The sequence below is a fragment of the Ruditapes philippinarum genome, unplaced genomic scaffold (assembly GCF_026571515.1).
Source record: "Ruditapes philippinarum isolate M1 unplaced genomic scaffold, ASM2657151v2 ctg4339_1_1_1_1, whole genome shotgun sequence".
NCBI lineage: Eukaryota > Metazoa > Mollusca > Bivalvia > Venerida > Veneridae > Ruditapes > Ruditapes philippinarum.
The window spans coordinates 58,648-68,400 of NW_026866041.1; the positions used below are offsets into that span (position 1 = coordinate 58,648).

General features: G+C 33.1%; 1 long non-coding RNA gene across 1 annotated transcript; it reads left to right on the forward strand.

Moving 5' to 3' along the window:
• Nucleotides 1-288: 288 nt before the first annotated feature.
• On the forward strand, nt 289-4,986 carry LOC132731096 (uncharacterized). Its single transcript, XR_009625833.1, has 3 exons — nt 289-581; nt 4,063-4,216; nt 4,488-4,986. It is a non-coding gene; the product is annotated as an uncharacterized LOC132731096 (long non-coding RNA).
• Nucleotides 4,987-9,753: the final 4,767 nt, after the last annotated feature.

The following is a 9,753-nucleotide window of genomic DNA, read 5'->3' on the forward strand; positions in this document are numbered from 1 at the left end:
ATAGTGAGGATTTTTAATATAAACATGTTTTAAAAAAATTCATGAATGCAAAGTCTGTTCCCTTCTTTAAAGATTTTTTGATCATTGTTGCTAACAAGGTTGCATTCTGTTTGTATTGCCATGGCTTAATTTGATGTGCTCTTATTTTGAATGTCAGGTTTAATGTGATGTTATGTATTGCTTATATGTGTAGTGGAATGCAAAAATGGGGCTTCTTGACGTTGACGTCGTTATCGAGAAATTGCGAGATCTTTGACGCCATTTTTTTCCTCATTTTTTTCCGTTCATCTGGCAGTAAAACAGCGCTTAAGTATATAATAAATGACTTGTCAGCACATGGGGTCCCGATTCATACAGAGTAATCAACGGCAAAAATAATTTGCTACCGTTCATCCTATGACAGCAAGTAAAATTATCACGGGAAAAGATTTTTACGAGGACAACTGATTACGTCATCTGACATTGATTGTTGATAAAATATTGGTGAATTGATTCGATGTTTTTCGGTGTTTTAAAGAATATTCTACACTGACAACGTCTGCTTTGACAAAACTTATATAAAACTGGATTATTCGGGTTAGGTAAGTATTTATTATTTCTAGTATTTTTGCTTTAATATGTATTTTATCGGAAAATAATTATACCCGGAAGTAAAACAATTGCAGTTCCTGGACAACGGTTTGTTGATAGCAACATGGAAAATGGCAGCCAAGTAATTATTTACTCAAAGCAATTAATACCAAAATTTATGTTATTAATCTCTTAGATAAAACAATCATCAAAGTGATGAAATTCAAGATTTTCAAGAATTTTAATCTTTACTTTCTTCCATGCATACTATAGACAGTACGGTAGACATGAATATGAATAAAAATTTGAGCTGTTGAAAATTTGTATCCCAAAAGTGAAAATATATCTCTGGCTCCTTTGTTTGAGCTGTTTAAATTTTTTCAGATCTTTAAAATTAGAAATATGGAGATGTTGCATTTTCCATAATTTCTCATAACCAGACTCAATAAATGGAGGGTATTGAATGAGTGCATAGGTCTATTTTTATGCTCCCCGAAAAAATTTCGGGGGAGCATATAGTCGCCGCCTTGTCCGTCCGTCCGTCCGTCCGTCTTTCCGTCCGTCCGTCCGTCCGTCCGTCCGTCCCCTTTTCTTGTCCGGGACATAACTTTGAAACAACAAGAGGTATCAACATGAAACTTTGTAGGTAGATAGATCTCATTGAGTAGGTGTGCAGTGCACAAGAACCGTAACTCTGCCTTGCCTAATTTTTGAATTATTCCCCTTTGTTTATTTTTACACTTTGAACTTTGTCCGGGACATAACTCTAAAAGTATAAGAGGTATCAACATGAAACTTTGTAGGTAGATAGATCTCATTGAGTAGAAGTGCAGTGCACAAGAACCGTAACTCTGCCTTGCCTAATTTTTGAATTATCCCCCTTTGTTTATTTTACACTTTGAACTTTGTCCGGGACATAACTCTAAAAGTATAAGAGGTATCAACATGAAACTTTGTAGGTAGATAGATCTCATTGAGTAGGTGTGCAGTGCACAAGAACCGTAACTCTGCCTTGCCTAATTTTTGAATTATTCCCCTTTGTTTATTTTTACACTTTGAACTTTGTCCGGGACATAACTCTAAAAGTATAAGAGGTATCAACATGAAACTTTGTAGGTAGATAGATCTCATTGAGTAGAAGTGCAGTGCACAAGAACCGTAACTCTGCCTTGCCTAATTTTTGAATTATCCCCCTTTGTTTATTTTACACTTTGAACTTTGTCCGGGACATAACTCTAAAAGTATAAGAGGTATCAACATGAAACTTTGTAGGTAGATAGATCTCATTGAGTAGGTGTGCAGTGCACAAGAACCGTAACTCTGCCTTGCCTAATTTTTGAATTACCCCCCTTTGTTTATTTTACACTTTGAAATTTGTCCGGGACATAACTCTAAAAGTATAAGAGGTATCAACATGAAACTTTGTAGGTAGATAGATCTCATTGAGTAGAAGTGCAGTGCACAAGAACCGTAACTCTGCCTTGCCTAATTTTTGAATTATCCCCCTTTGTTTATTTTACACTTTGAACTTTGTCCGGGACATAACTCTAAAAGTATAAGAGTATCAACATGAAACTTTGTAGGTAGATAGATCTCATTGAGTAGGTGTGCAGTGCACAAGAACTGTAACTCTGCCTTGCCTAATTTTTGAATTATCCCCCTTTGTTTATTTTACACTTTGAAATTTGTCCGGGACATAACTCTAAAAGTATAAGAGGTATTCAACATGAAACTTTGTAGGTAGATAGTTCTCATTGAGTAGGTGTGCAGTGCACAAGAACCGTAACTCTGCCTTGTTTAATTTTTGAATTATCCCTCTTTGTTAATTTTACACTTTGAACTTTGTCCGGGACATAACTCTAAAAGTATAAGAGGTATCAACATGAAACTTTGTAGGTAGATAGATCTCATTGAGTAGGGTGTGCAGTGAACAAGAACCTTAACTCTGCCTTGCCTAATTTTTGAATTATCCCCCTTTGTTTATTTTTTACACTTTGAACTTTGTCCGGGACATATTTCTTAATGTATAAGAGATATCAACATGAAACTTTGTAGGTAGATAGATCTCATTGAGTAAGTTTGCAATGCACAAGAACTGTAACACTGTCTTGCCTACTTTTGTAGTTATTGCCCTTTGTTCATTTTGACACTTTGAACTTTGTCTGGGACATTATTCTAAAATTATAAGAGATATCAACATGAAACTTTGTAGATAGATAGGTCTCATTGGGTGGAAGTGCAGTGCTTAAGAATCATTACTCTGCCTTGCCTTATTTTGAAGTAATTGCCCTTTGTTTATTTTTACTTTTTGACTTTTGTCCTGGACATTACTTTAAAACTATTAGAGATATCAACATGAAACTTTGTAGGTAGCTAGATATAATTGGATAGAACTGCAACGCTTCAAGAACCTAAACAAAGCCTGGTGTAATTTTGGAGTTATTGCCCTTTGTTCATTTTTTTTATACTTTCCTGTGTCCAGAACCTTCTCGGGGAGCATCACCCGGTTCAACCGGTTCTTGTTTTTTATTGACACAACTAGACTATAGTGTAACGCTTACACTTAACATGTATTTACACTACTGGTTGGGGACCACCAAAACCGGACAACCACCAATTCCGGACGGCCCCGAAAATGCTTAATTCAGTATTTTCTTTGTTCAGTGGTTGTCAGTCACATTTTTTATCAACATTAAGTGCATGTTTCTTTTAGAATTAAGTAAATAAATTTATTTGAACCTCTGTAAATGGTAATATTTTAATGTCTATTTCAAGAATGTTAACATTGAAATTTGGGGGTCAAGAAAGCAATGCCTGACCTCATATATAAGCTATAATCATTTGCAGAGTAAATAATAGAATATCCAAAACTTCAGCATTTGTTGCTGACATATTATATATCATGTTACAAATAAAAAATCAAAACACCCATGCTTTTATTTGAATTAAATCACATCATGTACATATCTGTCGATCCGGACACATGGTACTGTAGTGTAGACAATTTAGGTAATTTTGATACCTTCCTTGTCGAGCCTCAGATACAAGTGTCAATACAATCAGAAATAAACAAACAAGTTTGTTAGTTAGGAGAACAACCTAGCTGAACTGTGTCAAATGTTTTGGTATCTAGGTTAAAAATTATTAAATCAGTATGGAAAAATGTTCAAAAAGTGTCCGGTTGATGGTCTCTGACCAGTATGTTTCTGTAAGGCATTTGATGTCACATCAAAATGTTTGTTCACATTTAGAAGCACATCAATGAATACCTAAGCCTGAACTTGTTTGAAATGATTTAACTAATATTTGAATTTAAAAAAGTCACAGCCCTATGACAAGCTTTCTAGACAGGATACATATTTAAGGAATCATATCTGCAGGTGCCTTATTAGCAAAATTTTAGGACCTCAGGAAAATCTGACTGTTTTATAAATTGTAAAATCTGTAAATCAATAAAACATAATCTATAAATTTAACTACTGTACATTTCAGGCACTTCACCATGCACTTATGATTTAAAGTACTCCAACCCTTGGGATTATGCCAAACAAGTGCATTTTTCCCCATCATTCTCAACCGGTTGGTCCAATATGTTTTAGGACACCAAGAAAGTTCCATGTGTTTGGTGTTTGTGTAGAGGGATCAGGTTAGTTTGCCCATAACATTTTTTGACATATTTTTTCATGTGCATATTGTAAAAACATGTTTAAAAATATCAAGGTAGATTTCTATATTTTTTTTTCTTGTCAGATGTGTTCCTTTGCCATGAATTTTATTATTTTTCTCCTATGCCATAGTACTTTCAGTTGCAAAAAGAATATTCAGTTAAATATAATCTTAATTTTAAGTATTATTTACTTTAGTACTATTTATATCCTATGCAAACTTTTTAAATTTCCAATTTATATGTATTTTAGGACTTCATGGAAGTGTCAGTCTCAACATGCTTGGTACTTTTATATCTGGAAAGTGAAAAACAATGCAAAAGGTTGCCTAAATGTACTGTCCTGAAGTCATCAAGACATGGGCACAAGATCCTACAGCTTATAGATGATCCAGAAAATCCCTAGGAAGTCACTTCTTATGTGAAACCCCTCAAACTGTTATCAAAATACCACCATTTTTGTGCAAGTGCAATGGAGCCAAGTGTTATAACATGTAAAGAATATATTAACTCTGTGGAAGTAAAAATGTATTTACTGAAACAATTGCCTCCCAGAGGTCTTTTACCTGAAGTACAGTAATGATGCAGCAAGACATTAGTATCTATTTGAACAATTGGGCAGTTCTTCAAATCTGACATAGATAAAATACTGTGTGGCCAAAACCAGTTATCCCGAAAACAGAAATAAAGTTGGATATTGACAATTATGTGAAAAAGGTGGAAAGAGAAAGAGCAGTCTTTTACTCTTGAGTATAATTATACCCCCACCACAAAATGTGGGGGGGGCTATAATGGATTCGCTTTGTCGCGTCGGTCGGTCGGTCGGTCGGTCGGTCGGTCCGTCCGTCTCCATTTTCGTGTCCGCTCTATAACTCCTATACCACTTGAAGGATTTTCTTCAAACTTGGCTCAAATGTTCACCTCAGCAAGGGGATGTGCAGAACCCATGTTGCCCATGTGTCAGCTCAAGGTCAAGGTCACAATTGAAGGTCAAATATCAAACACAATCATATATTAGACAGTATGTCGTGTCCGCTCTGTAGATCCTACAATAATTGAAAGATTTTCTTCAAACTTGGCTAAAATGTTCACCTCAACAAGGGAATGTGCAGAACTCATGTTGCCCATGTGTCATTTTAAGGTCAAGGTCACAATTGAAGGTCAAATATCAAACAATCAAATATTGCACAATATGTCGTGTCCGCTCTGTAAGTCCTACACGAATTGAAAGATTTTCTTCAAACTTGGCTCAAATGTTCATTTCAACAATGGGATGTGCAGAACCCATGTTGCCCATGTGTCAGCTCAAGGTCAAGGTCACAATTGAAGGTCAAATATCAAACAATCAAATATTACACAGTATGTCGTGTCCACTCTGTAAGTCCTACACTTATTGAAAGATTTTCTTCAAACTTGGCTCAAATGTTCACCTCAACAAGGTTATGTGCAGAACCTATGTCACTCTTTTGCCGGCTTAAGGTCAAGGTCACACTTGAAGGTCAAAAATTGACTTAGAAAATGTTCTTTAATTTTAACATATATCTGAATATTTCTGAATCTAGAAAAGGTATTTGCTTGAAACTTAAAATATAAATGAAGTGTCACAATTAAGATATGCTGGTCAAGTTTCATAACTCTGTATTGCATTTTAACAAAGTTATGCCCCTTTTTAATCTTCAAATTTACATACAATCACATATTAGACAATATGTTGTGTCCGCTCTATAAATCCTTTACTAATGGAAGAATTTTCTTCAAACTTTTCTCAAATGTTCACCTAAACAAGGTTATGTGCAGAATCCATGTCACCTTTGTGCAGGCTAAAGGTCAAGGTCAGTCTTGAAGGTCAAAAATTGACTTAGAAAATGTTCTTAGATTAAAACATGTTCTTGAAATTATTTCGGAAACTAGCATAGGTATTTGCTTGAAACTTAAAAGATATATGAGGTGTCACAATTACGATATGCAGGTCAAGTTTCATAACTCTGTATTGCATTTTGACAAAGTTATCCCCCTTTTTAAGTCTTTAAATTTACATACAATCAATACTAGACAATATGTTGTGTCCGCTCTATAAATTCTATACTAATGGAAGGATTTTCTTCAAACTTTACTCAAATGTTCTCTCCAATTGGGCGATGTGCAGAACCCATCATACCCTTGTGCCAGCTGAAGGTCAAGGCCACACTTGAAGGTCAAAATTGACTTATAAAAGTTTAGTATATTGGGAAAATGAAAGGTTATTTGTAACTGTTTCGAACATGATTTGATAATAGATATTTTTACTATTACCTGTACAATTAGTCTTTTTTTCACCAGAGATAATTTCTTTTTATGTATTTGTGCCACTTAAGTTATTCCCTTAACCACCTTTCCAAGTTGTCTTCTGTCAAGGACATTGGTGGGGGTATGAATCGCATTCAGCGATAGTTCTAGTTGGAGTTCCTATAACATAGTGGTCATGTATGGACTGTCATTATTTTCTTCATTTCAAATATAGCTTATGATACAAGTAGATGCTTCATAAGATATGACTGCAAGTGTGTTGCATAACTGGTGCTCTAAGGACTAATGCTATATTTACAAGTGTGTGGATCATTGATGTATAGATATTAATGAATGGTTGCCTATATTATTTTTGGATGTCAGTATACCAGTTACTAATTTCCATCATTTTACAAAATGTTTATCAGATTAAGTTTAGTGTAATACAACATTTGTCATTTTACTCTAAGTTATATAATTCTATTGAACCTATGCATGTTATGAATTGATCAACTGTCAACTGATCTTAAGCTTTGATCTAGATTGAAAATGACTGTATGAAAATGTAAAGTAACATTAAGCTTCAGTACTTGTTGTCAAATTTTAAACATTTTATAGTTGTAGAATATGAAAAATACTTTATCTATAACAATGGTAGGTCAGTTGAATTTTTATGTTGATATTAGTGTAGAATCACATTGTATTAATTATCACCAATCCTTAAAATTGTTAAAAGAAGCAGCAAAATCAAAGAATATTCAATGGTAGCTAGGCAACCAATATCCCCTTCAGTTGGGAAGGATTTTAAACAGGTGCATCATAATAAAAATACTTTATATGTTTGATCTCATTGTAACTCTATAATTGAAAAATAATCACCACTAAGTCATAAAATATCAAAATATAGAACCTTAAATGTACCTGAAAATAAATGTTGTGAACATGATATTAGAAGTATCATTTTTAATTTATATTATTAAGGAATGGTGAGGCAGGCTGTTCTCTGAATACCTTATTAAGTTCAGTTACACATTATTTGTAGGATTGTTTTCATTTTTTTTATAATAACACAAATTGCTTTTTTGTAACTAAGTTGTAATCTCCTGTATGCCTGTAAAAATTTGGAAATTTAGAAATTTATAAAAAAAAATATTCATTGGTTGCTTAGCAACCTAATTATATACAGAGACAGTTTTAAGTAAGGAACATTTTTTTGTAGGAATTATCTTTATGTCATTTTAATTAAATATAATGCTAGTCAATTCAAAGTCCTTACTTTGTTGTGAAACAGTGTAGTTAACACCAGATGTTACTGAACATACTTTTATGAAATTATGTATATTATCTATATAAATTCAAAACCTATAGTAAAGTGAGTTTAAGGATACTTTGATCCAAGACCTATTATTAAGATTGTATTTGCAGTTTTAATAGTTGTAATTTGTTTTTTGTAATCATGCTGCTTTGTTCATGGTTTTTTGAGATATTTTTTAATCAAACTTAAAATTTGTAAAATTTAAAAGGAAATTATGGAAGATATTGTGGTTGCTTGGCAACACTGATTAATTTTTATTTATTGCTTAGGTATTATGTAAATCAGTTATACAGCAGATATATATATTTATGTAATATGGAAAGTAACAGTGATTTGATCAAATGCTTATTGGTTATTGTAAAACATACAGAGCAATATACATGGCAAAATACTGAGTTTCTGCTAAAATTTGCATGACTTACTTACACTAGTCAAGTGTACAGAACATGGATTGTATGATATATCTTCAATGGAAAATTATTGAAAAGTAATTAATAGGCATTGTCTATAATTTTATTGAAAATTTATTTATTTAGATCTATGCTGCTTTTTTAGCTGTATTTTACCAAGAAATTTGTATATTTACAAAATAAATTACAAAAATTTAGGATTTTCCATGGTTGCTAGGTAACAGAATATAGCTTCCTTCATGTTGCATTTGTGTATTGATGCCCTTTATTTAGTGTTACTACCTTTGATGATGTTATACTTGAGTCATCTTTCATTTACTGTTGTATTAAACTGTTGTCTGCTGTCAGAGTAAATATCTGAATAAAGTTAATAAATGAATGATAAATGGACACTGTGTTTAGTTCTTTTGGAGTTGTATTATGATATCTCTCAACAGTAATATGTCCTGTTAACTCTGTAGAAATGCAATAGAACCATTTGGAAATGTGAAAGAAGAATATATTTCGTATTGATACTTGCAAGTGTTATAAAATAAACCTAGCACATAACTTTTTACATGAAAAAGGCCAGGAAGAACCCAGGAATAGGTCCGTTGCTAGGCAACATAATGTAAATAATGCTTTAATTATGGTGGCTGTATTCCAAAAATATTCGACAACATTTATTAACTTTAATAACATAAAACAATTTTTTCACAAAATTCATTTTAGCTTCAAAAGTTTTTTTCCTCATGCACCTTTAAACATCACAAAGATCAAAGATTTTTATGTGTATCTTTAATTACTTACTGGACACCATACACACAAAATTATGTATAACTTTGTAAATAAGAAAGACACGACCTTCAAATTTTCAGGAATTACTTCTGATATTTCATAGATTCAGAAAATTTAAAAAAGTGAAAATCAAAAATTTGGTCAAGAAACCCCATTTTTGCATTCCATGACACATATATTGCTTGTTATCCTAAAAAAAAAACATATTTACCTTTACTGAATTCTCTAAATGGACTTGGCCGTTCAATTTTGGAACTGTCTAGATGAAAATTTTAAGAGTTAAGTGCCTCAATTTTGAATTCGCGTCTGAAAGAGAGTTTGGATAGCAGGGATCAAACTTGCAACCCCTGGATGTTTAGTAATACAGTGTTACCACTGAACTTCTGCATCCATTCTATCATAGATTTATTTCACCCTTCAGCTGCTGAATTTTCTTAAATTGTCTATTTCTGATTTCTTTTCATCAATATGTCACAGGGTGAGAAAAATGTGCAGCCTGACAGGGACTTGAACCCTGGACCCTGGGAATACCGTTCTGCAATTTACCGACTGAGCTATCTCCCTAAAATTGTGGACAGTTTTGAACCATGACATATACTCAATCCCCTCTATATTGAAATTTGTCTTTGAATTTCACAATGTTACATAGCAATGTAAATAAAACTCTTGAGCTTAAATCATGTAGTTTCACAGCTCCCTGTTAGTGGCCAAATGTCACAATGAGGAAAATGTGCAGCATGGGACCCTCCGAA